Below are 14,550 nucleotides of genomic sequence, written 5' to 3' on the forward strand. Positions count from 1 at the left end.
CTTTAAACATACAATGGGACACTTCCCTAGACATTCAACAAATGGTGGCAGAGTCAGAGAGATCTTAGCATCCAACACTACTCAACGAAGTTGTTATACTGGCTGCGTGGAATTTATGGAAGCAAAAAAGCAGATGCTATGCTGGTTTGACAAAGAAGTGCCTATTGTGTACAACTGGAAAAAAGGGTTGGTTGCTGACCTAGAGATCCTCAAGATAGGATAAACCCTGAATACATAAATACACTTGAAGTTCTGATCAACTCTCTAGACACCCAATCCATTCCTGTGTAACTTAATCTTTGTTGACCCCTTTTTATTTCATTTTCTTTTCTTTTTTCTGCCCCCTCCTTAGATCCACCCCCTTGCTTGGGACAAATAAAATAACTTTGTAAAGTATTTTCCCACTTTAATATAGAAGTGGGAGCCTCTCCTGCTATTTTGATTGCTAAAAAACAGCGTCGAGAGTTTTCTCTAGGACGTGGTCCCTTTCCTAGAACTTTTGAGAACAATCATCACATTTGCGGTACATGTCCATAAATCAATTATAAGACGTTTATAGTTTTTCATACTCAATCAACATGCAAATAAATGGTGGTATAGCATACCATAAATATAGAACGATAATGCAAATACTTAGACATTGTTTAGAACTGATTGCTACACAAATTATCAATTTTAATTTACTATGTGCTCCCACTAAAATCAACATCCCTCATGGTTGATTACTAGTAATTCAGGATCCACATCTCAATTACTATGCTATTGATACGATCACTGATGACACAATAATTAGATCAACAGGACACCTTGCAAATCATATCTTCACATGACTATTATTATCTTTCAATGGGTGTGTTATGAAATCAAGACGATCTTGTCTGCTCTTCAAGACAACCAAAGTGCTCTTGCTACACGAACCATTCGCACCCACCTCACACATGACAACTTTATCGCACCCATGTGACATAGCGCACCTTGAAACAACATGTACTGCAAACAATGCTACACTCGGGAGAACAATAACTACTTGATATTTATGTGAGGGGTCATCCTATAAAATATGTCTACTACGCATAAAACAAGGTGCATAAAAGAGATTAACATCACATGCAGTTAATATATGTGATATGGTGTAGCCCCTTCATGCCGAAGAAAATTATGGGCATCGTGTCCCTTTCAGCATCTTTTGGCGGAGACCATATTCTTTGCATATGTCATATTGTCGAGGTCCATTTAAGCAAGATTGTCATCTTCATGTCCTCACAATTAAAACTACACTATCTCTATTCAAATAAATTCATTACATGAAGTTTCACATGCATGTTAAATAAATAACAATCATATGGCTCCTGTCATCATGTTGCGCCATGACTCGCATGTCATGCAATGTATATACAAGGCTTATACTAACCTCATTAAATGTGTGACCCCGTGTAGATCAAATATACAGAGCCTTTTTCCTCGCGAAACTTATCTTTCTCAACCAAAGGTAAACCCAAAGAGACTGAAGCATGACTTTGGTTAATCAACCACCATTCTGAGGAGCAGCACATAAGGATCACAGAAAGCCAAGCCTTTGTAAGAAAGCTCACTATGTCACCAAGATAATAAAAAATCTATTTAAAGGGAAGCAAAAAGAACATCAAGTATAATATCCCATCTAATACCCTCACACTGCCATGTGCTCTAAATCGTTTTTGCATCTACTCATAGAAAACCTCATGATGCCATTCTTGTGGAACATAGTACAAAATAAAAAAATCAAAGACATACGAACACACCTAGGAACACTATGAAGATGCATGGACAGATCAATGATACGTCTCCATCGTATCTAGTTTTCCAAATACTTTTGCCCTTGTTTTGGAATCTAACTTGCATGATTTGAATGGAACTAACCCGGACTGACACTATTTTTGGCAGAATTGCCATGGTGTTATTTTTGTGTAGAAATAAAAGTTCTCGGAATGACCTGAAACTTCACAGAGAATATTTTTGGAATTAATAAAACATACTGGCGAAAGAATCAAGACCAGGGGGTCCACACCCTGTCCACGAGGGTGGGAGGCGCGCGCCCCCTGTCTCATGGGCCCCCTGAGGCTCCACCGACCTCAACTCCAACTCCATATATTCACATTCGGGGAGAAAAAATGAGAGAGAAGGATCCATCGCGTTTTATGATACGGAGCCGCCGCCAAGCCCTAATCTCTCTCGGGAGGGCTGATCTGGAGTCCGTTCGGGGCTCCGGAGAGGGGAATCCGCCGCCGTCGTCATCATCAACCATCCTCCATCACCAATTTCATGATGCTCACCGCCGTGCATGAGTAATTCCATCACAGGCTTGCTGGACGGTGATGGGTTGAATGAGATTTACCATGTAATCGAGTTAGTTTTGTTAGGGTTTGATCCCTAGTATCCATTATGTTGTAAGATTGATGTTGCTATGACTTTGCTATGCTTAATGCTTGTCACTAGGGCCCGAGTGCCATGATTTCAGATCTGAACCTATTATGTTTTCATGAATATATGTGAGTTCTTGATCCTATCTTGCAAGTCAATAGTCACCTACTATGCGTTATGGTCCGGCAACCCCGAAGTGACAATAATTGGGACCACTGCCGGTGATGACCGTAGCTTGAGGAGTTCATGTATTCACTAAGTGTTAATGCTTTGGTCCGGTACTCTATTAAAAGGAGGCTTTAATATCCCTTAGTTTCCAATAGGACCCTGCTACCACGGGAGGGTAGGACAAAAGATGTCATAAGCACGTATGACTATATTCGGATACATGCCTACATTACATTGATAAACTGGAGCTAGTTCTGTGTCACCCTATGTTATAACTGTTGCATGAGGAATCGCATCCGACATAATTATCCATCACTGATCCAATGCCTACGAGCTTTTCACGTATTGATCTTTGCCTAGTTACTTTACTGTTGCCATTGTTACAATTACTACAAAACTGCTACTATTACTTTTGCCACCGTTACCGTTACTTCCATACTACTTTGCTACTAAATACTTTGCTACAGATATTAAGTATTTCAGGTGTGGTTGAATTGACAACTCAACTGCTAATACTTGAGAATATTCTTTGGCTCCCCTTGTGTCGAATCAATAAATTTGGGTTGAATACTCTACCCTCAAAAACTGTTGCGATCCCCTATACTTGTGGGTTATCAAGACTATTTTCTGGCGCCATTGCCAGGGAGCATAGCTCTATTCTTTGAGTCACTTGGGATTTATATCTGCTGATCACTATGAGGAACTTGAAAGATGAGAAAACCAAGATTTATCCCTCAACTACAAGGGGAGGTAAGGAACTGCCATCTAGCTCTGCACTTGATTCTCCTTCTGTTTTGAGTAAACTTGCGACACCTAAACCTGCTTCTGCTATTAATTCTGATATGTGGCATGTTATTGATGATGCCACTTCTGCTATGCATGATGCTTATGATGAAACTACTTCTATGCTTGATAATAATGTGCCATTAGGTGAATTTCTTGATGAACAACTTGCTAGGGCTAGAGAGAATGAAATTATTGAAACTGATAATATTGATGAAAGTGATGATGAAGATTCTCCCCCTAGATATGAGTTGCTTGTTGTGCCTGAGGGTTATGTTGTGGATGAAGAAACTGCTAGAGATTTTCTTGCTTGCAATGATAGATATGATCTTAAGAAATTATTAGCTAAGCTGAAAGAAAAGTCTTTGAATGCTAGAATGAAATATGACCCTACTTTTGCTACTTCACCTATCTGCATTACTGATAAGGATTATGATTTCTCTATCGATCCTGAGATAATTACTTTGGTTGAATCTGATCCTTTTTATGGCTATGAATCTGAAACTGTTGTGGCACATCTTACTAAATTGAACAATATAGCCACCCTATTCGCTCATGAGGAAAAAATTCGTTACTACTATATCCTTAAGCTATTTCCATTCTCACTAAAGGGTGATGCTAAAAAATGGTTTAATTCTCTTGATCCTAGTTGTGTGTGTAGTCCCAAGGATATGATTTATTACTTCTCTGCTAAATATTTCCTCGCTCATAAGAAACAAGCTGCCTTAAGGGAAATATATAATTTTGTGCAAATTGAAGAAGAGAGTCTCCCACAAGCTTGGGGGACGCTTCTCCAATTACTTAATGCCTTGCCTGATCATCCTCTCAAGAAAAATGAAATACTTTTTTTCTTTTATAATGGACTAATCGATGCTTCTAGAGACCACCTGGATAGTTGTGCTGGTTGTGTTTTCAGGGAAAGAACTGTTGATCACGCTGAATTGTTATTGAAATATGTTGACTAATGAAAACAATTGGAAACTTCCTGAACCAACTCCTAAGCCAACTCCGAAGAAAAGCGATATTCTATTTCTCAATCCTGAAGATATGCAAGAGGCAAAGAAATCTATGAAAGAAAAGGGTATTAAAGCTGAAGATGTTAAGAATTTACTGCCTATTGAAGAAATACATGGTCTTGATAACCCGACACAGGTAGTAAAGGTAAATTCTCTCTATAGATTTGATTAAGGTGATATTCCCCGTTATAAGTCTGCTAGTCAATGCTTGGATGAGTTTGATAATTTTATTGTTAAACAAGAAAACTTCAATGCTTATGTTGGTAGACAATTGAAACACAATGCTTGTATGATTGAACACTTGAGTGATCATATGTCTAGAGTTAAAGGTGAACTTATACTTATTAGTAAACATGCTTCCATGGTTACCACTCAAGTAGAACAAGTGCTTAAAGCTCAAAATGATTTGCTCAATTAATTAAATAATAAGTAAAATGATAATGTTGTTAGAGTTATGACTAGAGGGGGTAAAATGACTCAGGAACCTTTGTATCCTGAGGGCCACCCTAAGAGAATTGAGCAAGATTCTCAGAGAACTAATGTTGACGCACCTAGTCCTTCTAAGAAGAAGAAAAAGAAAAATTATAGGACTTTGCATGCTTCTAGTGAACCTGTTGTGGACACACCTGAGAATCCCAATGATATTTCTATTTCTAATGCTGAAACATAATCTGGTAATGAACATGAACCTAATGATAATGTTAGTGATGATGTTCATATTGATGCTCAACCTAGCTGTTGGAAATATGCCCTAGAGGCAATAATAAATAAGTTATTATTATATTTCCTTGTTCATGATAATCGTTTATTATCCATGCTTTAATTGTATTGATAGGAAACTCAGATACACGTGTGGATACATAGACAACACCATGTCCCTAGTAAGCCTCTAGTTGACTAGCTCGTTGATCAATAGATGGTTACGGTTTCCTGACCATGGACATTGGATGTCGTTGATAACGGGATCACATCATTAGGAGAATGATGTGATGGACAAGACCCAATCCTAAGCATAGCACAAAGATCGTGTAGTTCGTATGCTAAAGCTTTTCTAATGTCAAGTATCTTTTCCTTAGACCATGAGATTGTGCAACTCCCGGATACCATAGGAATGCTTTGGGTGTACCAAACGACACAACGTAACTGGGTGGTTATAAAGGTGCACTACAGGTATCTCCGAAAGTGTCTGTTGGGTTGGCACGAATCGAGACTGGGATTTGTCACTCCGTGTAAGCGGAGAGGTATCTCTGGGCCCACTCGGTAGGACATCATCATAATGTGCACAATGTGACCAAGGGGTTGATCATGGGATGATGTGTTACGGAACGAGTAAAGAGACTTGCCGGTAACGAGATTGAACAAGGTATCGGTATACCGACGATCGAATCTCGGGCAAGTACAATACCGTTAGACAAAGGGAATTGAATACGGGATCGATTGAGTCCTTGACATCGTGGTTCATCCGATGAGATCATCGTGGAACATGTGGGAGCCAACATGGGTATCCAGATCGCGTTGTTGGTTATTGACCGGAGAACGTCTCAGTCATGTCTACATGGTTCCCGAACCCGTAGGGTCTACACACTTAAGGTTCGATGACGCTAGGGTTATAAAGGAAGTTTGTATGTGGTTACCGAATGTTGTTCGGAGTCCTGGATGAGATCCCGGACGTCACGAGGAGTTCCGAAATGGTCCGGAGGTAAAGATTTATATATGGGAAGTCCTGTTTTGGTCACCGGAAAGGTTTTGGGTTTTTCCGGTAACATACCAGGACCACCGGGAGGGTCCCGGGGGTCCACCAAGTGGGGCCACCAACCCTGGAGGGCTGCATAGGCCAAGTGTGTGAGGGGACCAGCCCCAGGTGGGCTGGTGCACCCCCCCATAGGGCCCAAGGCGCAGGGAAGTGGGGAAGGGGGGCAAACCCTAGGGCAGATGGGCCCTAAGGCCCACCCTAGGTGCGCCTCCCCCCTCTCCCCCTTCTGGCCGCCACCAGATGCCATCTGGGGGCTGCCGCCACCCCTGGGGAGGGAACCCTAGAGGTGGCGCACCCCCCTCCCCTCCTCCTATAAATAGTGGGGGTTTTGGGGCTGCCCAACACATGAGAACTTCTCCTCTTGGCGCAGCCCTACCTCTCTCCCTTCTCCTCTCCCGCGATGCTTGGCGAAGCCCTGCTGGATCACCACGCTCCTCCATCACCACCACGCCGTCGTGCTGCTGCTGGACAGAGTCTTCCTCAACCTCTCCCTCTCTTCTTGCTGGATCAAGGCGTGGGAGACGTCACCGGGATGTACGTGTGTTGAACACGGAGGTGCCGTCCGTTCGGCACTAGGATCTCCGGTGATTTGGATCACGACGAGTACGACTCCTTCAACCCCATTCTCTTGAACGCTTCCGCTTAGCGATCTACAAGGGTATGTAGATGCACTCTCCTTCCCCTCGTTGCTGGTTTCTCCCTAGATAGATCTTGGTGACACGTAGGAAAATTTTGAATTTCTGCTACGTTCCCCAACAGTGGCATCATGAGCTAGGTCTATTGCGTAGATTCTTTGCATGAGTAGAACACAAAGTAGTTGTGGGCGTTGATGTTGTTCAATATGCTTACCGTTACTAGTCCAATCTTGTTTCGACGGTACTATGGGATGAAGCGGCCTGGACCGACCTTACACGTACACTTACGTGAGACAGGTTCCACCGACTGACATGCACTTGGTGCATAAGGTGGCTAGCGGGTGCCAGTCTCTCCCACTTTAGTCGTAACGGATTCGATGAAAAGGGTCCTTATGAAGGGTAAATAGCAATTGACATATCACGTTGTGGTTTTGCGTAGGTAAGAAACATTCTTGCTAGAAACCCATAGCAGCCACGTAAAACATGCAAACAACAATTAGAGGATGTCTAACTTGTTTTTGCAGGGTATGCTATGTGATGTGATATGGCCAAGAAGAATGTGATGAATATATGTGATGTATGAGATTGATCATGTTCTTGTAATAGGAATCACGACTTGCATGTCGATGAGTATGACAACCGGCAGGAGCCATAGGAGTTGTCTTTATTTATTGTATGACCTGCGTGTCATTGAACAATGCCATGTAATTACTTTACTTTATTGCTAACCGGTAGCCATAGTAGTAGAAGTAATAGTTGGCGAGACAACTTCATGAAGACACAATGATGGAGATCATGATGATGGAGATCATGGTGTCATGCCGGTGACGATGATGATCATGGAGCCCCAAAGATGGAGATCAAAAGGAGCAAAATGATATTGGCCATATCATGTCAATTTTTGATTGCATGTGATGTTTATCATGTTTATGCATCTTATTTGCTTAGAACAACGGTAGTAAATAAGATGATCCCTCATTAAAATTTCAAGAAAGTGTTCCCCCTAACTGTGCACCGTTGCGAAAGTTCGTCGTTTCTAAGCACCACGTGATGATCGGGTGTGATGGATTCTTACGTTCACATACAACGGGTGTAAGCCAGATTTACACACGCGAAACACTTAGGTTAACTTGACGAGCCTAGCATGTACAGACATGGCCTCGGAACACAAGAGACCGAAAGGTCGAGCATGAGTCGTATGGAAGATATGATCAACATGAAGATGTTCACCGATGATAACTAGTCCGTCTCACGTGATGATCGGACACGGCCTAGTTGACTCGGATCATGTAATCACTTAGATGACTAGATGGATGTCTATCTGAGTGGGAGTTCATTAGATGAACTTAATTATTCTGAACATAGTCAAAAGATCTTTGCAAATTATGTCGTAAACTCGCGCTTTAGTTCCACTGTTTAGATATGTTCCTAGAGAAATATAGTTGAAAGTTGACAGTAGCGATTATGTGGACAGTAGAAAGCTATGTCCTTAATGCACCGCTCAGTGTGCTGAACCCCAAACGCCATTTGTGGATGTTGTGAACATCGGACATACACGTTTTGATAACTACGTGATAGTTCAGTTAAACGGTTTAGAGTTGAGGCACCAAAGACGTTTTCGAAATGTCGCGGAACATATGAGATGTTTCGAGGGCTGAAATTGGGATTTCAGGCTCGTGCCCACGTCAAGAGGTATGAGACCTCCGACGATTTTCTTAGCCTGCAAACTAAGGGAGAAAAGCTCAATCGTTGAGCTTCTGCTCAGATTGTCTGAGTACAACAATCACTTGAATCGAGTGGGAGTTGATCTTCCAGATGAGATAGTGATGTTTCTCCAAAGTCATTGCCACCAAGCTGCTAGAGCTTCGTGATGAACTATAACATATCAGGGATAGAGATGATGATCCTTGAGGTATTCGCGATGTTTGACACCGCGAAAGTAGAAATCAAGAAGGAGCATCAATTGTTGATGGTTGGTGAAACCACTAGTTTCAAGAAGGGCAAGGGCAAGAAGGGATACTTCATGGAACGGCAAATCAGCTGCTGCTCTAGTGAAGAAACCCAAGGTTGAACCCAAACCCGAGACTAAGTGCTTCTGTAATAAGGGGAACAACCACTGCAGTAGAATTACCCTAGATACTTGGTAGATGAGAAGGCTGGCAAAGTCGATAGAAGTATATTGAATATACATTATGTTAATGTGTACTTTACTAGTACTCCTAGTGGCACCAGGGTATTAAGATACCGGTTCAGTTGCTAAGTGTTAGTAACTCGAAATAAAAGAGCTACGGAATAAACGGAGACTAGCTAAAGGTGAGCTGACGATATGTGTTGGAAATGTTTCCAAGTTTGATGTGATCAAACATCGCATGCTCCCTCTACCATCAAGATTAGTATTAAACCTGAATAATTGTCATTTGGTGTTTGCGTTGAGCATAGACATGATTGGATTATGTCTATCTCAATACGGTTATTCATTTAAGGAGAATAATGGTTACTCTATTTATTTGAATAATACCTTCAATGGTCTTGCACCTAAAGGAATGGTTTATTGAATCTCGATCGTAGTGATACACATTTTCATGCCAAAAGATATAAGATAGTAATGATAGTACCACTTACTTGTGGCACTGCCATGTAAGTCATATTGGTATAAACCACATGAAGAAGCTCCATGTTGATGGATCTTTGGACTCACTCGTTTTTGAAAAGTTTGAGACATGCGAACCATGTCTATTGGTGTATACGCATGAAGAAACTCCATGCAGATGGATCGTTTGGACTCACTTGATTTTGAATCACTTGAGATATGCAAATCATACCACATGGGCAAGATGACTGAAAAGCCTCGTTTTCAGTAAGATGGAACAAGATAGCAACTTGTTGGAAGTAACACATTTTGATGTGTGCAGTCCAATGAGTGCTGAGGCATGCAGTGAATATCGTTATGTTCTTACTTCACAGATGATTCGAGTAGATGTTGAGTATATTTACTTGATGAAACACAAGTCTGAATTATTGAATGGTTCAAGTAATTTCAGAGTGAAGTTGAAGATCATCGTGACAAGAGGATAAAATGTCTATGATATGATCATAAAGATGAGTATCTGAGTTACGAGCTTTGGCACGCAATAAGACATTGTGGAAATTGTTTCACAATTAATACCGCCTGGAACACCATAGTGTGATGGTGTGTCCGAACATCATAGTTGCACCCTATTGGATATGGTGCGTACCATGATGTCTCTTATCGAATTACCACTATCGTTCATGGGTTAGGCATTAGAGACAACCGCACTCACTTTAATAGGGTACCACATAATTCCGTTGAGACGACACCGTTTGGAGAAACCTAAGTTGTCGTTTCTTAAAGGTTTGGGGCTGCGACGCTTATGTGAAAAGTTTCAGGTTGATAAGCTCGAACCCAAAGCGGATAAAATGCATCTTCATAGGACACCCAAAACAGTTGGGTATACCTCCTAATTCAGATCCGAAAACAATAGGGATTGTTTCCTGAATCGGGTCCTTTCTCGAGAAAAGTTTGTCTCGAAAAGTTGAGTGGGAGGATGGTGGAGACTTGATGAGGTTATTGAACCATCACTTCAACCAGTGTGTATCAGGGCACAGGAAGTTGTTCCTGTGGCACCTACACCAATTGAAGTAGAAGCTTATGATAGTGATCATGAAGTTTCGGATCAAGTCACTACCGTACCTCGTAGGGTGACAAGGATACGTACTACTTCGGAGTGGTACGGTGATCCTGTCTTGAAGGTCATGTTGCTAGACAACAATGAACCTACGAGCTATGAAGAAGCGATGGTGGGCCCATATTCCAACAAATGGTTAGAAACCATGAAATCCGAGATAGGATCCATGTATCAGAACAAAGCATGGACTTTGGTGGACTTGCCTGATGATCGGCAAGCCATTGAGATAAATGGATCTTTAAGAAGAAGACGGACGTGGACAGTAATGTCACCATTTATGAAGCTCAACTTGTGGCGAAGAGTTTTTCACAAGTTCAAGGAGTTGACTACGATGAGATCTTCTCATCCGTAGCGATGCTTAAGTCCGTCGAAATCATGTTAGCATTAGCTGCATTTATGAAATCTGGCAGATGGATGTCAAAACGAGTTTCCTTACCAGTTTTCGTAAGGAAAGGTTGTATGTGATACAATCAGAAAGGTTTTGTCGATCCTAAGGATGCTAAAAGGTATGCTAGCTCCAGCGATCCTTCCATGGACTGGAGTAAGCATTTCGGAGTTGGAATATGTACTTTGATAAGATGATCAAAAGATTTTGGGTTTATACAAAGTTTATGAGAAACTTGTATTTCTAAAGAAGTGAGTGGGAGCACTATAGAATTTCTGATGAGTATATGTTCTTGACATATTGTTGATCAGAAATGATGTAGAATTTCTAGAAAGCATATAGGGTTATTTGAAAGGTGTTTTTCAATAGAAAACCTGGATTAAACTACTTGAACGTTGAGCATCAAGATCTACGAGGATAGATCAAAAACGCTCAATAGTACTTTCAAATGAGCACATACCTTGACATGATCTTGAAGGTGTTCAAGATGGATCAGTCAAAGAATGAGTTCTTGCCTGAGTAGTAAGGTACGAAGTTAAGACTTAAAGCTCGACCACGGCAGAAAAGAGGGAAAGGACGAAGGTCGTCCCCTATGCTTTGGACGTAGGCTCTACAATATGCCATGCTAAGTACCGCACCTGATGTGTGCCTTGCCGCTTGTCTGGCAAGAGGGTACAAAGGTGATCAAGGAGTGGATCACTAGATAGCGGTCAAAGTTGTCCTTGAAGTAAATAAGGACATGTTTCTCGATTATGGAGGTGATAAAGAGTTCGGCGTAAAGGGTTACGTCGATGCAAGCTTTAACACCTATCCGAATGACTCTGAGTAGCAAACCGGATACGTATAGTGGAGCAACCATTTGGAATAGCTCCAAGTGGAGCGTGGAAGCAGCATTTACAATATGACCTAGAGATTTGCGAAGTACATACGGATCTGAATGTTGCAGACCCGTTGACTAAAACCTCTCTCACAAGCAAAACATGATCAAACCCCAGAACTCATTGAGTCTAAATCACATGATGATGTGAACTAGTTTAATGACACTAGTAAACTCTTTGGATGTTGGTCACATGGCGATGTGAGCTGTGAGTGTTAATCACATGGCGATGTGAACTAGATTATTGACTCTAGTGCAAGTGGGAGACTGTTGGAAATATGCCCTAGAGGCAATAATAAATAAGTTATTATTATATTTCCTTGTTCATGATAATCGTTTATTATCCATGCTATAATTGTATTGATAGGAAACTCAGATACATGTGTGGATACATAGACAACACCATGTCCCTAGTAAGCCTCTAGTTGACTAGCTCGTTGATCAATAGATGGTTACGGTTTCCTGACCATGGACATTGGATGTCGTTGATAACGGGATCACATCATTAGGAGAATGATGTGATGGACAAGACCCAATCCTAAGCCTAGCACAAAGATCGTGTAGTTCGTATGCTAAAGCTTTTCTAATGTCAAGTATCTTTTCCTTAGACCATGAGATTGTGCAACTCCCGGATACCGTAGGAATGCTTTGGGTGTACCAAACGTCACAACGTAACTGGGTGGCTATAAAGGTGCACTACAGGTATCTCCGAAAGTGTCTGTTGGGTTGGCACGAATCGAGACTGGGATTTGTCACTCCGTGTAAACGGAGAGGTATCTCTGGGCCCACTCGGTAGGACATCATCATAATGTGCACAATGTGACCAAGGGGTTGATCACGGGATGATGTGTTACGGAACGAGTAAAGAGACTTGCCGGTAACGAGATTGAACAAGGTATCGGTATACCGACGATCGAATCTCGGGCAAGTACAATACCGTTATACAAAGGGAATTGTATACGGGATCGATTGAGTCCTTGACATCGTGGTTCATCCGATGAGATCATCGCGGAACATGTGGGAGCCAACATGGGTATCTAGATCCCGCTGTTGGTTATTGACCGGAGAACGTCTCGGTCATGTCTACATGGTTCCCGAACCCGTAGGGTCTACACACTTAAGGTTCGATGATGCTAGGGTTATAAAGGAAGTTTGTATCTGGTTACCGAATGTTGTTCGGAGTCCCGGATGAGATCCCGGACGTCACGAGGAGTTCCGGAATGGTCCGGAGGTAAAGACTTATATATGGGAAGTCCTGTTTTGGTCACCGGAAAGGTTTCGGGTTTTTCCGGTAACGTACCGGGACCACCGGGAGGGTCCCGGGGGTCCACCAAGTGGGGCCACCAACCCTGGAGGGCTGCATGGGCCAAGTATGGGAGGGGACCAGCCCCAAGTGGGCTGGTGTGCCCCCCACAGGGCCCAAGGTGCAGGGAAGTGGGGAAGGGGGCAAACCCTAGGGCAGATGGGCCCTAAGGCACACCCTAGGTGCGCCTCCCCCCTCTCCCCCTTCTGGCCGCCACCAGATGCCATCTGGGGGCTGCCGCCACCCCTGGGGAGGGAACCCTAGAGGGGGCGCACCCCCTCCCCTCCTCCTATAAATAGTGGGGGGGGGGGTTTGGGGCTGCCCAACACATGAGAACTTCTCCTCTTGGCGCAGCCCTACCTCTCTCCCTTCTCCTCTCCCGCGGTGCTTGGCGAAGCCCTGCTGGATCACCACGCTCCTCCATCACCACCACGCCGTCGTGCTGCTGCTGGACGGAGTCTTCCTCAACCTCTCCCTCTCTCCTTGCTGGATCAAGGCGTGGGAGACGTCACCGGGCTGTACGTGTGTTGAACGTGGAGGTGCCGTCCGTTCGGCACTAGGATCTCCGGTGATTTGGATCACGACGAGTATGACTCCTTCAACCCCGTTCTCTTGAACGCTTCCGCTTAGCAATCTACAAGGGTATGTAGATGCACTCTCCTTCCCCTCGTTGCTGGTTTCTCCCTAGATAGATCTTGGTGACACGTAGGAAAATTTTGAATTTCTGCTATGTTCCCCAACAGTGGCATCATGAGCTAGGTCTATTGCGTAGATTCTTTGCACGAGTAGAACACAAAGTAGTTGTGGGCGTTGATGTTGTTCAATATGCTTACCGTTACTAGTACAATCTTGTTTCGACGGTATTGTGGGATGAAGCGGCCCGGACCGACCTTACACGTACATTTACGTGAGACAGGTTCCACCGACTGACATGCACTTGGTGCATAAGGTGGCTAGCGGCTACCAGTCTCTCCCACTTTAGTCGGAATGGATTCGATGAAAAGGGTCCTTATGAAGGGTAAATAGCAATTGACATATCACGTTGTGGTTTTGCGTAGGTAAGAAACGTTCTTGCTAGAAACCCATAGCAGCCACGTAAAACATGCAAACAACAATTAGAGGATGTCTAACTTGTTTTTGCAGGGTATGCTATGTGATGTGATATGGCCAAGAAGAATGTGATGAATATATGTGATGTATGAGATTGATCATGTTCTTGTAATAGGAATCACGACTTGCATGTCGATGAGTATGACAACCGGCAGGAGCCATAGGAGTTGTCTTTATTTATTGTATGACCTGCGTGTCATTGAACAACGCCATGTAATTACTTTACTTTATTGCTAACCGATAGCCATAGTAGTAGAAGTAATAGTTGGCGAGACAACTTCATGAAGACACGATGATGGCGATCATGATGATGGAGATCATGGTGTCATGCCGGTGACGATGATGATCATGGAGCCCCGAAGATGGAGATCAAAAGGAGCAAAATGATATTGGCCATATCATGTCACTTTTTG

The sequence above is a fragment of the Triticum aestivum genome, chromosome 7B (assembly GCF_018294505.1).
Source record: "Triticum aestivum cultivar Chinese Spring chromosome 7B, IWGSC CS RefSeq v2.1, whole genome shotgun sequence".
In the NCBI taxonomy this organism is placed as follows: Eukaryota; Viridiplantae; Streptophyta; class Magnoliopsida; order Poales; family Poaceae; genus Triticum; species Triticum aestivum.